This window comes from Rhynchophorus ferrugineus, unplaced genomic scaffold (assembly GCF_030347505.1).
Source record: "Rhynchophorus ferrugineus isolate W39M unplaced genomic scaffold, kcgeb_rfMv2 rfM3, whole genome shotgun sequence".
Lineage (NCBI taxonomy): Eukaryota > Metazoa > Arthropoda > Insecta > Coleoptera > Curculionidae > Rhynchophorus > Rhynchophorus ferrugineus.
The window spans coordinates 58528958-58547968 of NW_027472582.1; positions in this window are offsets into that span (position 1 = coordinate 58528958).

Consider the following 19011-nt stretch of genomic DNA (forward strand, 5'->3'; position numbering starts at 1 on the left):
GCTAAAAAGTTGTTTTTGATCGAAAGATTGAATCGATACTATCTTATAAGATGTTGTTCGATATTTATAGCGTATGAAGGTATAAAGTTTAATATAATTTATTCTCTTTCAATTATTAACAATAAAGTATTCTGCTCTAGATATTACTGTTCGTTATTATTTGCGATTTTCAATTACTCTTATTGGTTTAACAATCAATCCAGTGAGCAATAAACACTGCTTATGGACTGTTCATAGCAGTCCATCTGACCTAAAACGAATTTTTTTATATAATGCACTCCTAACAGTTTATAGAAGTATTTCTAGATAAAAATAAAATATTAGTAGAGAAATAAGTAACCATATAATTAACCTTTATACCTAGGTTGAGTAATTCTAAATTCTCGGTCGTGATTTTTGTATCAGTCATCAAACTGCAGTCGTCGATTTATTTCTAAACTGCGATAATCGATAGCCAAAGTATGTGGTTTAAAGTCCTTGTTAAAGTTCTAAAATGTTCAATCAATTAAAAATTTGCCTTAATATTTTGGGCCGTGTGGTGTATACGATTTTTTTTCATAGTCGGTCTAAAGTACGTTATTAACAATATTCAAAACAACATTGATGATTATTTTTAAGGTTAGAGGTAGACGTTAATGACAGCGGTAAACAATTTATTGTAGCGACAGAATAAATTATCCCTAGTTACGACTATAAATACGGATAAGAAATGTTTTCCTTCCGCCGTTATAGAGGGCAAGGGTGTATTTCTCACAAGGAGTAAATGTTTAACTTTTTTCCCTGTTATTAGGGACAAAAGTACGTACTTTCGACCGAGGTATGAAAAAAACATCCTAAAACAGTTTCCAACAGAATGTTGTCTAATTTTTCAGCCAAAATATCGGCCGGTTGCTATTAATGTATCAATCAATGATATTGTATCAATGATATATCTACTCCTTCTCTCTGTTCTAAAACTCCCAATAACAGTTCAATTATATTGAGGTATGGCGATTCAGCTGGACAGAAAAGACTGTGTGTATAGGCGCATTATCATTTTGGAAATTGCAGTGCTTGGTAGCAATATTCCAGTCATGGTAATTAGTGGTGGGTCACTTCATAATTAAGGAAGTTAAAGTATTTGTTAGCAATAATCAGACCAGTGATATGAGTCAGAGGGCCAACTGAATTCCACGACATTTACTCTCAAATATTAAAGGAATCTCCCCTATGCTTGACTGTAAGAATGCTTTTGGGGTTTTCCATGCATATCATCCATACGACCAGTTATAGGAAATATTGTAAACGATGATTAATCGCACCATAGTACGTTCTTCCAATCATTAATTATACAAATTTTATGACCGATTCGCCACTTCTTTGGTAGCTTAGCGTTGACTTCCATTATAAAGGGTTTCGCAAACGCAGCTCTTTCCTGAATGTTACCTTTGTGGAGCCCTCGCCGTACTATATTTGTAGAAGAAACTGTTATTCAAATGAGTGTTTAGTTCTGCTGTTACTTTTGATGTGATAGTTCTATATTGTTTGACAACAATCCTTTCTAACGTTTATCGGGCTCTGTCAGTTAACTTGGGGTTCCTTTTCGACGATGATTCTTTACATTGTTTTTATACTGTCAAAGATGATCGGGGATACCTTTCATAACTGAAAGCAGCGTTGCCAACATGCAGCAGGCTGTATTATATTGTATCCTGTACATATTATATATCACAAAAGAAAAATAATTGCAAAAACTCTTAAGAAAAGGGTACAGTAATAGTATCTAAGAGAGAAACTTTTTTAAGACCAAATATTTTAATTTCTCTACAAGAATTATTGTATTTAAAATAGTGAATAGCTTAAAAGTTAATTTCTGATGATATTGAAATAGCTAATTTACTTCCTGTTAGATGTCGCTATATTAGGCATTATTGACTCTTTATGATGGAAATAGCACAAATTGTTAAGAAATACACTGAATTACTAATTAGTTGATAAATATCTACTTTGATAAATTCATAGAAATAAAACAATGGAATGTTTATTTGAATATTTCTTGATAATCGAAGATATATTGAAATAAATACGTACTTGTAGGTTTGCTTCAATATTCTAACTCGTATATTATGCCGAACGCTATGTTGTTCCGATTATTTACTACTCTTGTTATATTGGTTGTATTCTTGTTGGAGCCAAACGGTCGGATGGCATCATTTGTTAAAATTTGCTACACCGATGACCAACCAACAATCGCCATTCATCTCGGACTAATCCGGCTCGTTTCGTCTTAAGTAAATGATGTCTTGCTTCGGTTTGATTTATGAACAGCTTCAATCTGATAGCGTTGCATATAAAACGCATAAAGCTAAATCAAAAAAAGTTCTCGGAACACTTCGTGACAAATTTATTTGCGTATGTGCATTGCCTAGAAAAAAATGTTTATGCCGCATGTACGAAGATAATAAGCGGTCGGCTTCGGCGAAGAATCGACAGGAGTACACAGTCGGTTAGATCGTGATTTATGAATTTGTCATACTGCCGCCTTCTTCTAACTTACGCAATGAATGTGGGTGGCGGTTTACTGCCGCATAAGATTGGAGACAGTCAACTGCGGATGTGCGTAACCCATACTGCGATAACTAGTCAGCAAATCGATTTATCAATTTGTTCCAGTCGTTTGAAGGAAATATTGACTCTTTATTGTGGCTTTAAATGTATATAAGAAACGGAATTAATATTTAATTAGTGACCGTCCTGTGGTGGAAGTTCGACCACGACATTAAAGGGAACAATTTAAAAATGATATATTAATAAAAGTATTTTTCATAGTATTTTCAATACAAGATCAAAAGTTTATTTAATAATAACATTAATTGAAATAATAAATATCTGTATATTAAAATAATTATCTGAAGAACTAACACTCACTAAACTTTTTATAAATTGCATTTAATTAAATCTAGTTTCCATTAACTTTCAATAATAAATAAAGTATTGATAAGTTTAAATTAGTACACCACTGATTATTATAACAAAATATCACAAGTAAGATAATTTTCAAAAATGTAACCACTGCAGAGCATTAAATAACAGGTCAACTGAAAAGTCGTCGTTCTACCATAGTAAAACAAATTTTTTTGGCAAAATTATATTAAAATTATATAGTAAATTATACAGTGACCCTCCAACCTTTCGATTCCATTTTTGTAGTACGTTTGGTCCTTTGACTCAAAATAGGCCTCAGTTTCGGCGATCACCTCTTCATTCTGTGACTGTGTAAATGTGTGACGAACATTTCTTCCCAGCGAGCATTCTTTTGAGATATGAGAACAGGAAATAGTCGCTGGTCGCCAGATCTCGAGAATACGATGGACGAGCAAGCAATTCGATGCCCAATTCATGGATTTTTGCCATCGTTTTCACTGGCTTGTGACACGGTGTAATATCTTGGTGAGCAGCACCTCCTTTTTCTACAAATGCGGCGGTTTTTTCGCCGATTTCGTACTTCAAACGATCCAAAAATACTATGTAATAGTCTCTGTTGATGGTCCTTCCTTTTTCAAGGTAGTCAATGAAAAGTATTCCATGCGCATCTCAAAATACAGACGCCATAACCTTGCCAGCCGACTGTTGCGTTTTGGAGCGGGTTCATCGTGTGCAGTCCACTCGGATGTTGATTGGACTTCGGAGTGAAATAATGGAGCCATGTTCCACCCATTGTTACATTTTGACGCAAAAACGGTTTATTACGCTTGATCATCTTCAAATACTGCTCCGAATTTTAAACTCGTTGTGGTTTTTGGTCAAAAGTGAGCTCGCGCGGCACCCACTTTGCACAGAGCCTTCTCATACCCAAATATTAGTAACTGATCTGATGTACACGTTCAGTTGATATATTTGGTGTCTGCCATTTCACTAAATTTGAATTTACGATCGTACAAGAAAATATTGTGGATTTTCTAACGTTTTCGTCAGTAACAACCTCATATGGGCGTCCACTGCGTTCGCCGTCTTCGGTGCTAATTTCACCACGTCTTTATTTAGCATACCAATCCTTGATGGTTGATTTTCCTGGGGCAGTGTCCGGAAACTCGTCATCAAGCCAAGTTTTTGGTTCAACTGTATTTTTTCCCTTTAAAAAGCAATACTTTATCAACACGCTAAATTCCTTTTCATCCATTTTTTTCACAATAACAAAAGTTGCTTCACTCAAAATGTTATAATTCACAAACTAATGATCCGACAGCGCTCAAATTTATACACGCGTCTTTTAAAGGTTAGGGCTAACTCAGAATCATATGGATTTAACTCTAGTAGCGCCATCTATGTGTCAGGCCGGAGACTTTTCTATTAAACTGTTAAGTATATGATAAATAGACTTTCTTTATTTTCATTTTAGAAACATAAATATGGAATAATAAATGAAGTATGTTTATAACTTAAAATAGAGTATATATTAATAAAAGGATTTTAAAATTGATATTTCGCCCTACTATGTATATTAACGAATAATATTAGACAATTTGTCTTTCCAACTTAGAAATTCTTTAGAAAATTTAATTTCAATCTAGAAAAGAAACATTAAAGGAATGTAGTTACAATCATTATATTAACTAATAATTTTTCAATACTTACTAACACTTATAACGTAAATAATGAAAATAAGGCATGCTTGTTATTCTCGAATATTGCTAATATATATTCGAATGAAATATTCGCATACGTTGGGTTTCTCTGTCACAGCTGTATATATCTTCCGATTAAATGGACACGTTAATTTATTCTCTCTACAAAAAAAGTAAAAAATAATTTTACGTGATCTTTGAAAAAACTATTCTATTCGATTTTTATCCGTATATTCTTATTCGATTTTTATTGTTCAAACAAGAATAGAATAACCTAAACCAACACAAAACCTTAAAAAACATTGTTGAAAATTAAATAACTTTACGCATTTATTACGCATCCGTAGTACAAAAAAAACGACTAACAATCTAACGATACGACTGGCAGAGCGTCGGTAAGAGCTTAAAATATTTGCTGTAAATATTTTATGTCACCGATCTGACGGTTTTTTCTGATTGCTTGATTTTAACCTTTATTGTAATTTGGATTTGTAGAGCACATTATACAAAAATATTAGGCCTAAAAATTCTTCCTCGATATAAGCTTTGACACACCCAAATTGCACGCCTCTAGGTGTTTCCTTTCATTATCCTCAAAGAGGTTGGTAAAATTTTAACTAAGCCGATTAATATATAGATTTACTATATAATAGTGTTTTTTAATACTTGTGTGTTTCTTAACAGTACTAACTGTTAAAGCATTTATTCCTTTCGTCATTTACTCGAAATATTCTTTCATGTAGGTAAGAAGAGTTATTGCAAACGTATCGCAGTTGAAGATGTAACGCCACCAAAGGTGTATTGAAGCTTGTTAACTCGTTATCTATAAACTATCACAATTAGGGACCATTCATGATTTGAAAAATACCCCTAGTCCCAATCCCCATCTCAATCTCATGAAATATACATCTCATAAAATAATTTTAAAGCATTATCAAGGCTCTATTTGTACACCCCACATATTTCATAACACGTATGGCGTGAATTCAAAACTCACAATGAATCCCCACTAGATAAGTCAATATTGCACGTATGTATATGAAAGAGTTATCAAATTATTTTATACCAAATACCAAATAGTCTATAAATATTCAGAGAAAGAGCTCTTAAAATTATTGACTGAATATTTTTCAAGTATAGACCTGGTAGGACCTGGTACTCAATTCAGTTAGAAGGCCTGAACAAAATTACACATAGCATATTGAAAACTATTTACTTGAACATCCTTCTTACTCGCCAAATTTGTCAAATTGTGTTTTTTAGTTGCAATTGGAGCTCAAAAAAAGTACGCGGAGAGAAAGGTTTTGACTAGAAGCTGAATCGAATGTAGCTATTAAATTGTATTTTGATAGTACTCTTAAATACACTAATCCTATCATTTCGATCAAAGGTGAACCAGCAAAAAAACTGCTGTCAAAGATAGCTGCCCAAACTTGAACATTAAAGGTTTGAAGTATTTTTATTAAGAGTATGTCTGTGAGTTTAAAAAGTAATTCTGGGTAAGTATCTGCAAGTTAAAAGCATAAAAATTTGTTAAATGTTCAATGATTGAATGATATTTTTATATGCTTCATATCCAATATTAATATTAAGAGCCATTTTTGCAGCGGGTGAGCAGTGATAGTACAATATTAAAAATTAATTATTTTTTGCTATTAGTTGATTGCTGATAGTTTTTCAGGTTCACTTTAACTATATTTAAATATTTAAACCTTACTTACCTCATTTGACAAAAATATTGATACAAAAAGGTTTCCAATTAACCGTCATTCTCAGTTAGCTGATTAAATAATGATTTCTATAACTTAGCATTAGTACTCACATAATAATAATAGTGTGTTCTAAGTTTAGTTTTGTAGTTTAGCTGAAATAATAATCTCTAACTCTTACAAATAAAAGTTAGTACACTCTTTAATTATTATGTTTGTATTCTAATAGCAAATAATAAAATATATTCATAAGAAAAAGATATGTTGATCAAATTAGAAATATATAATGTTTACTCCAACACGTTAACATTACATCAAGTAAGATTTTCACATTATTGAATTAAAATGACAATATATCCTTCAAAATGGCCAAATACAAGCTTGTTCCTCAGTTTGTTAGAAATTTATGGAAAGGCTGAAAAACGCCTTTCGGATTCGTTAAAAATATGTGTATAGTTTTATTTTCAATTCTGCCTTCGCCTGTAAATTTCCTCAAACGCAATTTTCAAAAATTCTTGTTGACTCCTAAAATCTTGAGATTTATTAAGTTTTCTAAGATTTACTATAGGTTCTATATCGTAAATAGAGTATTCGATCCTATGGATCCCCGCATTCGGAGATTGGGGATAAAATATATACAAGCAGTTATTATTTCAGGACAGATTAAGTGAAATGAGGTTTTTTACGCAATTTTCCCATCTTGGTTTTTCTTAGAAGAACTTCAGAGTAGTAATGCTTGTACTGGTTAGAGTATTGGTTTTGTTTAAGAGAAAGTTAAAAATACTTGCAATTTTGTTGCAGTTGATGCGTCGGTTTTCCATATTAATAATGACAAAAATAACTTAACAGAAATGTTCTTTAAATTAGTAATCGTATATTATTACGTATTTAATTGCGGTTTTATATGAGTCAAATTAACTATTTACAATAAGCGGACAGGAATTATCAGATGCGGTTGTGGATTCTAAGTTATATTTAGTATTACAGCGAGATAAAAGAACACCCAAATAGAATCTGTATTAAAAAAATACAGAAAACATTTCAGAAATAAGCGCATGTTTCAGTTACTGGTTAGATAAATGAATGTTATACAGACTTATACAAAAATATAGAGAAAATAGATATTATCAATTTGATATAAAATCAAAGTGATTGGTCAGTTCATTGCAAAAATAATTTAGACCTATGGTGTGCAAATATGGGGTTGCACTAAAACATCAAAGTAACTTATAATCCAAAGCTGCCAATACAAAATTTAATGACCAACTACCAATTCTTATCACTGCATAATCAACAAGGTCCTGCACTATGATCCCGAAATCAAATGCAATCAGTTACAAAATCACAGCAAAGTGCAATCATTTCATCTTCTAGACAACATGCAGGAAATCATAAAATTGAAGGGAATCAAACCGCATGAACTTGTTTTCAGCAACATTTATTTGATAGCTTAAGTGGTGTCATTTTATTTCAATTTGGTAGGTACATACAAAATAATACATAATTTGGTAGGGTATTAGTCCCGTATTTGTGATTGATGCAAGTACAACAGAAATAAATTAATTTGTAATTTAATCTTGGACTAAGCCTATCTAGTGTAATATGTAACTAATTTAAAGAATATTCTCCTGACGCAGAAGGCAATGGGTTATTTGTGTGAGTATTGATGAAGAGTAAACAACTCCCTTAACGACTCTATTTAAAAGAATTGAATATGGGTAACAAACAATTATCTAATTAATAGAATATCAGAAGCCAAAATCGATGGCATGAATGTTTGAAATAGGTACCAACATGTATCAACAATATATTGGTTAAGAATTGGATATTCTCTGTATACCTTTTATTAATCCAAGAAATAAGGAGCCAACAATTCTATTAAAATATATCATTTTACTGCACAATCAATGACGTCACCTAACACTTAGTATAATATATAAATTCTTTCATATCTTGTATGTATCCAATTATCCAATATCCAAATCCAATATCTTGTTGTATCCCATAATCTAAAACTGTAAAATCATCGAATATATTCATTATTAGTTAAAGCATTAAACATCAAGATGAAGTAGAAACATGTATAGAATTAATCGTATTCCTTCTAGGGAACAACTTCCTACGTTCAGTTTTATTGATTTAAGTTAAACCTTCTAAATATTGAATGAAATACTTCTTACAGTTTATATTTTTCACTGTATATAGATTTTCCATTATGTACCTGCCAAGCAATATATATGATTATAAAATGAAGTCGTTATAATCCCTTATAATCTATTGCGGTAGGATATTGTAATAGCTACGTGTTGGACAAGCAGCTTATGCTGATGTCAGAGTCATGGTTTGACGACCGGCCGTGAGTTATACGTTAATAATGCTCCATTTTTCTTAGCAATCAGTTTATTGGATGTCAGTTTTTATTATGATGGCGCTTCTTAATAATAATCCCAAATAAGGCAGTGATTGCATAATTTTAATTAACTTTGCAATGAGTGATGATATTGATAGACACAAAATATCCAATAACTATCACAGCTTACAAAGTGTTCCTATTTTAAGTAACTTCAAATTAAAGATATTTAATAATAATACGATAATTTATTATTACCTTTTACATTCCTCGTTTAAATTGAACATCTATATCTAGATCTTATTCTGACTGAAATATTTACTATCAACTCGGTTTTTTTTATTTCGAAAAATAGCTAAAGACAGACATTGCTTCTCTGCAATTCGTTTTGCTTTTTAGCACATTAACAATGATTTCCAACATATCAGTAACAGTTTAGTAACGGCGACTTCCTCGTCATGACAAATGAGAATATAAAAGTTTGTTTCTAATAAATGAATAGTTTCTAGTCGCAGAGACATATTAAGGTATGAATTTCCTATCAATTGTTGTGGAAGGGTTTGTGAAGATCATATAAATGAGACTTCGAAGAGCTCGCGTGAAGACTAGCCGAGAAAATCACATGGTATTTAGAACGAATCGAACGAAATGTCCGCATATAAATATATCTAGGCTTCTAGAAGTCTATGATATAGTTCGCACTGCTGAGCCATATGATTTAAAAAGTAATAAACAAAATATCAAAGTACTGACAGGAGAAAAAGTGGCATCTACCACTGAAGTAATGAGAATTAGCTTCCTTCAAACATTTATCTTCACAATCCTGTATGGTTCCAAGACTTACACACTGTTACAGTCCGACATTTTTAAACTCGAGATACGATGCTTAGGGAATTCTCCGCAATCGTATTGAAAGAAGCGACAATCAGTACATAATTGAGGACCGAAACCTACTTGAGTAAGGGAGTTAGAGATGACAATAGTTTGGATACGAATTCCTCACAGACTTCAGTCTCGAAATAGAATAGAGCTTTTGAATAGAAGGCGTAGCAAAACAGGCATGGATCAAAATGATTATTAAAATGATCTGCAAAATAGGATACTAACGTTGTCCGAGGCCAGAATACCTATGGCCGATTGCTAACTATGGCGCCAATAAGTGAAAAATAGTTCTGCAGCAATCAAGAGCAGCGTATTGGTTGAGAAGACACTCTCGGGTTGATAATGGATTGGTGGTGTCTAGTAAAAATATTATTAATAATTTGATGGCCTTTAGCATTTAATTTATCAGAAGTTTTATCCAATATCTTTAGATCCAATCTTTTTATTTATATATGTATTATGGAATATGAAATTCGGTTATCTTTATCTATTATCTTCTTAAATGCGGCAATACTTTTGGGATCAAAAGCAGTTAAGAAGATCCTTGAAGGTGCTTGATAGTATTATCGTTGATACCGGTATTGATTGTCAAGCAACAGTTTCCTTTATATCTCTTCCAAAATCATAGTAAATCATATATCAAAAGATAATTTGAGACAGTTCTGTGCTTTCTGTAGGAGATGATTATCCGATGAGTTTGTTCAATAACAATTGGTTAAATATATTAATTACCTATATTTTTCTATTTTCAGTTTTATTTTAACTGATGTTGCCCGTTTTTTTACTCTCGTATCTAGTTAGACGAGAAAAATTCGCAAAATGAAACACCTTTTTTTAAATTAAACTTAATTTATAAAAGAATAGATAGACACGGTTACAAATACATAAATAATTATCACTTAAAACATAAAACCTAATTACAATGTATAAATTGTCGGTAAAATCCTTTAAGTTACTTCGAAGGGACTAACGCTATGTCGCTTATTGGACAAGATAATTGAGTCTTTAAATTAAATAACGCTGACAGACATGTTGGCAGGAGGTAGCGCTAATAAATTTAGTTTCTCGTCGCCGAGTGATTAAATTGATTAAAAAATGCCGATTCATAATGATTGTTCTGGTTATTTTGTTGCCATATCATTTACCAATCGACATTCGAGCGGCTCCATTTATATCTGACCAGACATCAGGTTCGATGGACGAGATAGATCAGTTTGGGAGCTTCGCTTTTGAATTTGTTGACTCGATCGTACTCTCGATCGTGATGATTCGTTGATTGATCGCTAGACGAAAATAGATTGAGGAAGTTGCCAAAAAAAAAACATTGAGTTAATTCAAAATAGAAGATGACTGGGCTACTTCTACTGTTTACTATTTTTTGTGCATTAATTAAAAATATTTTTCATTGAGAAGGAAATAATAGGTGCATGCATGTATTTTGATCATTACCTTGACTTTAAACAGGCTTTTATTTGCCAGAATTAGTTCAATATATATTAATTTTCTACATCTTCTTTCTATCTCTCAGAAGGCTATGCTGTATCTATGTGAACAACAGCCTTTTTGCAAGAATGCATCATGACTTCATGCGCTTAGGTTGGTCTCAATCGATACAAGTCCAATACGCCATAGAACCTTCTTGTTTTTTGAGTGGTAACCATTTTCATCATCTTGGATGGCTGAAACTCAATTACCTTCACATATGCCTAATTTCTGAAAGCATTTGATCATCAACTGCTTAAAGGTTTGAACGCAAAACCCACAATAAAGATATGATAGAGCAGCATCACTACATGTTTATAAAAGTATTTCATGATCTTCGGCAGCAAATTCAGCATATTAACTCTTTAAATTTACATTTTTATTTATTATTTTAATTTTCTACAATAAAAATAATGTCAAAAAATCGAAAAGATAATATTAAAGATTTATAATTAATATCTGTATATACTGAATAATTCAATAATACTAACTCAAAAACTAACAATTTATATAGAGAGGTGCTAAAACTACAACATTTCTTTACATTGATACATAAAATTTTCACCAATGTATTCACCGTCCAAATGGGAACTATACAATGGGTCCAAAAAATGTACACACAACAACTTACAATTTTGCAAAAAGAGCTTAAGGTATCTGACTCGAAACCTTAATAGTTCTTTTATATTTTGCAAACATAATTGCGGTATATAATGTTATTATATGTAATAATGCATCTTAGATATCAAGATGACATTTCAGGCCTCTTGAATGATGCTCTATTATTTAAAATATATTTGAATTATTATAGTACAAGCGACCCGCCCCGGCTTCGCACGGGTGCAATGCTGATACTAAATTAAATACACTACAGAAAAAATATGAACGTTGTATATAAAAACATAGCGGCCCGCTCCGACTTTGCACGGGCATAAAATATATATGCCCATGTCACTCAATGAAAACATGATTAAAATCGATCCAGTATTTTTGGTTCATTCATTACTGCCCTTGGCCTGCACGCATTAAATTTGGAGTAAAACAATTCCTCTTCCCCTATACTTACTATGAAGATTTCCTGCTATCTTTGGAATATCTAAATTCATACAATTTTTGTTACATTACACATTTTTAAACGCAAATTTTAAATTTGTAATATCTCGGAAAATATTTGTTTAATTTACATGCTGTAAGGAACCATATTGATCTATATTAATTGCACACTGTATTTAAGGTACTTAATTCGATAAGAATTAATGCCGTATTGCTTAAAATAGCTTCGTAAATAAGCCATTTTCTCACGTAAAAAGGAAACAATAAAAATGGTTAATGTGGGTTATCCCTAAAAGATAAACATATACCATCGCGGACTTTTTTGTAGACCTTTTTATGGTGTACAATACTGTAGTACATTAATTTGATCTAACTCGTAGGGTTAGGCAGCGTTTTTGCTAATTGCTAAATAAGCCTAAAAAAATAGGTTAATTTACGACATCACGTTAGAAACCTCTAAAATTAGCAATGTTGCCTTAGTATATTATGCATGTATTATACATACAAACCTTCCTCTTGAATCACTCTATCTATTGAAAAAAAACCGCATCAAAATCCGTTGCGTAGTTTTAAAGATTTAAGCGCACATAGGGATATAGGGACAGAAAAGGCGACTTTGTTTTATACTATGTAGTGATAATCAAATATTAGAAAATAACTAAGTGAATTATAATTTTCATTGGCTTTAATTATCAAATATTTATATTGTTTATTAATTAATTGCAACAGGTCTCCAAGATTTTGTTGCCGCATACACATTGTTGTATCCAAATATTCCATGATAATTTTACTAAGTTTCACTAAATTTTGTTGCTTAAACCTTTTTGTTTCTATATGCTGGCTTTCATAATTTCTGAAATTCAAAATTAGAGAGTAGATGTAGTCATTAGAAGAGTGTTGTATTAGGAACTACTAAAATTTGAAGAAAAAATATATGATTAAGCATAGCCAATCTGCCTCATGTATCGAATAGTGACAGTTTTCTAAAATGGAAAATTAAAACACTCATTCTTAGGTCTACATTCACAAACAGACTGAAATTCAGAAAGAAGGTACAATTTCCGAGGGATAATATTTTGAAAAATTTATAGACATGATGTGATTGAATAATAAAATCATATTTTCTATTATAAACATCAGTGAGAACTTTATACAGAACTTTGTATACCCTAAGTCTCATGATTTAATAATTTCTCTTAATTTATCAGACGCTATCAATTAACTATCGCTAGTGTATATCATATTTAAAAAACATGACTAAATATATCCTCTCAGAATGATCTATGCTCAGATAATTAATATAATGGGAAACATAATTCTGGAACTCCTACGGTTCATAGAAAGTAACTAATTCTTTCTCTGAAATTTTGGTATTTGCTGGCACCATATGAATGTGTTGGCAATAGTCCGAAAACCACAAAAAGCATACATAATATTCATGAGAGTTCCCAGCCATGAGTAAATACTGATAAAATTGTTTAAATAATATAAATTACTTAACCGCCCTAACCACAGTGAGCATCGATAAACCAAGATAGGTTTAGAACGAAATATAGTAATAGATAATAAGACTGAATGAACACGACTCATAGGAATTACATCTTTTTAAATATATTATTTAAGTAACCCTATATATTTTATATTATATATCGCACTTCTTCAAAGACTTCAAGTTAGTATTTTACAATTCTAATGAATTGTGGTTGAGGAATAACAAATAGTAGTTAGGCGGTAGTTATTATAAAACTGATAATGTTTCCAAGCCGATTATTGGCCAGCTAATTAAGCCTAATTCATAAATAAAAAATTAGGGTTTAGCAATAATAAATAAACATATTAGCTCGGTACATCATGTATTACTCAACGGTATAGCTGAAAATATAAAGACGAACATAGAACCTCCTCCTTTTTCGAAGTTGGTTAAAAAGTTGACGTCCTTCCAAGACGTGTTGACCCAGAAATAGGCCAACATCAGGACCTTTTGGACCCAATGGGCACAAAAATTCGTTAAGAAATTCTTACACTCATATGTTGTTGTGTCTATTAAAAATAAATAAATTATCTTTATACATATAAATTTGTTTCCTTTTGGAATATTTTGGTGTATAATAATATTTCATTTAATAAATATAATTAAAATAATTATTAAGTAATTTCGTTTAAAAAAATCTAATAAAAATTAATAAAAGTACTTCATTGTAACCTTTCTTAAGTTTTTTACATTTTTCTAATAAAAATATTCGCATTGTTCTAGTTATAAAACAGCAAAGCGTAACATAATATGTTGAACATATTAAATGTGCCGTTACTAAATAATTGTTCATAATTAATATTTTTCATAATACGCATAGGAGGCCAATTAATTTTAAATATGTTAGATTTGCTGCGTTGATAACATTATAATAGTTTCCTGTAATACGAACTACTTCAACTAAAATTGATTATGTACCGAAATGATAAATTGTACCTCTATATACAAATAACCGAACAGCAATCGTTCTTATTTGGAACTGTTATTTGACAGGTGATCTTAATTTTCCATAGGAGAAATGCAATCGACGAATTAATAGTAACTAGCTACTAACTTATTATAGTGGTATGCGTATTTATATAATAATACGTCTCGGTTTGATTAATATCAACGACTGATGACTACTACATTTGTTTGTAGTTCATGGAAAACACCTGAAACAAAATAAAACATATACTACGCTTCCTTAGTTGGTTGGTAATATTTTCGTCAATTTTTTTTAAATATACTTTAATACTTCTTTAAATAGTTCCGGTTATCTGATAATTTATAAATTCAACCCTGAAGTTAGGCTCTGGCATCGAATTTTAATACATTTACAAAGCTAGAAATGATTCTTCGATGAAAACCATTTTGTCATAAATTAGAGGGAGCTAAATCTGGTTATACTAAGATAATACATTCACTAAGTTCTGGGATCGTTCTTGGAGACCTGTGCACGCCCTTGAGAACATTTTTTTTTTAATTTTGATATTGTTCTTGTTGTTTTTCTATGGTTATAGTTCTATCGGTTCTTAAGAACACATTCCCACACTCCGGTGCATCTCTAAACCCTCTTTCGAAACCGAGGTACCTGATTAAAACCATGCTTTTGTTTTGATTAATGAGGGAAGAATAATACACTTTTACGTTTTTTCTCTCTTTTTAGCAAATATAACATACTACACACTAGTCTAATAGTATCCATACGAATTGTACTACCGGTTTCATGGCTGTTCTATAATCTGTTAATTAAACAAAGAAATAAAAGGACGAATCTAATAATAATAATAAAGTTCGTTTACGCAATAATTGTACAGTCGACAGATTAATTTAAATAAGTAAAGTGTTTACACTATATTTTATACTTTATACTAGTTTTTATATAATAAACAGGGTTTATAGCTATGCTTTGTTTATTACGACTGAAATGCAAATGATTTATTTATAGATTTCTATAGCGAAACATTCTAAGTAGAAGATACAAAAATCAGTGCCAAAAAGCTATCACTTAAAATCATAGAACATGAAGGTTGCTGCTGCTCATCAGTAGTAATGAGACCAACTACAGTAGTTGAAAAATCTTCAACAACTTGAAATTTAATTATACCATTTAACGTACTTTCCTGAACGTAATTGTATGTTACATTCTTAACATATTAAGCTACTAACTCTTAGTACGGAAATTATTTTCTTAATATTATATATAGTTAATTATACAGTAATATTATAAGTTATCAATTTTTTTAATAAATATTAGGTACTTGCATGTATTATGGTCATGTTTTCCATTTAAAAAGACATTTATTAAAATATATTCGTATTATATATATTGACTAAAATATTTTCGCTAGCTGTCTGCAGCTTTTTCCTTTCTTTTCCCAACCTTGTTAAAATAATGATATTGGTTTGGTTTGGTTTGGTTTGATCTGGGCAATATCTGCAGTAACAGTTTTAGTACAGCAAAACATTCTAGCCATGAATATCCCGCTTCGGTGTCAATGTTACAGACTCTTGTGAACTAACTTATCTCTTTTTGCTTTTAGTATTACTTTATTGAACCAGTTTTACATCGCTTGCAACACCTCCTAATTTTGTATAGCAGGAAATAACACTACGATAATGAAATTCTTAGAAATGGTGATTTTGATCAAATTTTGTGGAACAAATCATTGTCATTTAACCATTTTATTAGTCCGTTGTCAATGACATGAATAGGATCATTATTAAGTGTTTCAAATCAAAACCGACAACTAGGACATGACAGATATAAAACTGTTTTATGGGGTTCGGCTGCAGAGTTCGTCTATAAAACAACAAAAGTAAATAACTGCAAAAGCAATGCTGCTTCTTCTTTATCAAAATACTGAATAGTGAATTGGATATATGAATAACATATTATAAAATAGATTCTAGTCCCTGGATAACACAACTTTATTTAGAATGTTAAAACCATGGAATTTGAAAGTTAGGTTAGGTTTTTAACACTTTACATTGGTACTTTCACCTGCCATTTCACATGCATGACAATATCTGACATATAGCTTTAAGATTTTATGTTAATGAAAAGATAATGTCCACTTTTTAATAATGCAGCTTTACCAAAAACGTCACTACTTTACAAGCGCTCTATTACATCATTATTTGTATATAAAGATTAACCTGACTTATCATAAAAATAAAGAGGAAAGAAATCGTTATAAGATATCGAAATATATTCGAATACAATTTAGGTGATATATTGTAGAATTTTTTGCATTCCAAATTGTCATTAAACAACTCTTACCGTACGTACATATGGTATTGAAATATGAAGAGAAGGCAAATTAAAATAGTATTTACAAAAGTAAAGTCGTTAATTAACCCCCTTATACATTTCTAAACTTCTAGGTTTGATTAATAACAAGATATTTAAATAATGAAATATTATTACTGGTTGTTTATATATGTAATTGTTTGGTCTCCATATCGAGTGGACCATGTCGACTATCTCCATGATTAATATTTTATAATATACCTGCCACAAATGAACTTGATCAAATTCAACTCAAACTTAAAGATATAGCTTCAAATGTATTTAAAGTTTCTTGCATTTCTAATAAAACATAAAATTAGGCCTTCCGATCTAAAAATCTATTTATTTTTAACCCAAAATATACTGGTCATATAATTAAAACTTGAAAACTAAAAATGTATTTCTATTAAATAATAGAACTAATAGATAGAAATAGAAATTAATACTATAATGTATTGATTTAGAACAAAAACTATTATAGAATCATTAAATGTTTAAAAATCATTCATTTTTATTTTGTCTATTGGTCAAGCCTGAATCACACCAGCGTAAGTATATAAGTTAATTAAACACACATGCAATATTAATTATTTTAACAAGTGGCATGCAACATGAATCATAATCTGAATATATGTTTGTTTTAGTAATAAGTTTATAAATATTTTATGAACGCATTTGTCTTGTTATCGCATATTTAAGGCAAGAACTCTGCATCGGGCTCCGCATAAATTTCGTCGGCCTTCTTTCCTTATAGGACGGACCGATCCAAATAAATCGTTGATGATGTACGGTCGAAAACGCAAAACAGGTAGCCAATTAGAATAAAATCAAAAGGAACGAATAAAAATTGGGCGAGTTGGTAACAACTGTATGTGGAAACCGACAAATGAAATATTTTAATACTTGCAGTATGAAAGTTATGATGACTTACGTACAGTGTATCTAAGAATGTTATTTAAGTAATATTTGTATTTGAAAACATTTTTATTTATTTTAATTTAATTATTTGTAAGAACTACAATTCTGTTGTACATGCATTAATATACCAGCAAGGCGAATACGGGATTAAAACATAAGTATGTATTTCCCAAATTAAAGAAAATTAATTTTACGCTAAAGTTAACAGTAACATTTTAATAGGTCAATTGAAAAGTCCCCAGCCTAACACATAGATGGCGCTAATAGAATTAAATCCAATTGTTTTTACTTAGCCCTAACAGTATAAATTTGGCAGCTGTCGGATCATTAATTTGTGAATTATAGCATTTTGAGTGAAGCAACTTTTGTTATTGTGGAAAAAATGGATAAAAAGGAATTTCGCCTGTTGATAAAATATTGCTTTTTGAAGGGAAAAATACAGTTGAAGCAAAAACTTGGCTTGATGCCGAGTTACCGAATACTGCCCCAGGAAAATCAACCATCAAGGATTGGTATGCTAATGCCCATTGACGCCTAAAAAGAGTTTGTTACCGACGAAAACATTAAAAAATCCACAAAATGACTTTGAATGATCGTAAATTGAAACTGAATGAAATAGCAAACACTATAAAGATATCAACTGAACATCGTGCACATCATATCATTCAGCAATATTTGGGTATGAGAAAGTTCTGTGTAAAGTGGTTGCCGGGCGAACTCACTTTTGACCAAAAACAACTACCAGTTGATGATTCAGAGCAGTGTTTGAAGATGATCAATCGTAATAAACCCGAGTTCTTGCGTTGATATATGATGATAGCGTTATGTGACAATTAATAAAACATGGCTCCATCATTTTACTCCGAAGTTCAATAGACAGTCATCCGAGTTCGGCTGGCAAGTTTATGGCGTCTGTATCTTGGGATGCGCATGGAATAATTTTCATTGACTACCTTGAGAAAGGAAGGACCATCAACAGTGACTATTACATAGCGTTATTGGGCCGTTTGGAGGTCGAAATCGCTGAAAACGGCCGCATTTGGAGAAAAAGGAATTGCTGCTTCACCAAGAAAATGCACCGTGTCACAAGTCAGTCAAAACGATGGCAAAAATTCATGAATTGGGCTTCCTCATCCACCGTGTTCTCCAGATCTGACCCTAGCGATTATTTTCTGTTCACAGGTCTCAAAAGAATGCTCGCTGGGAAG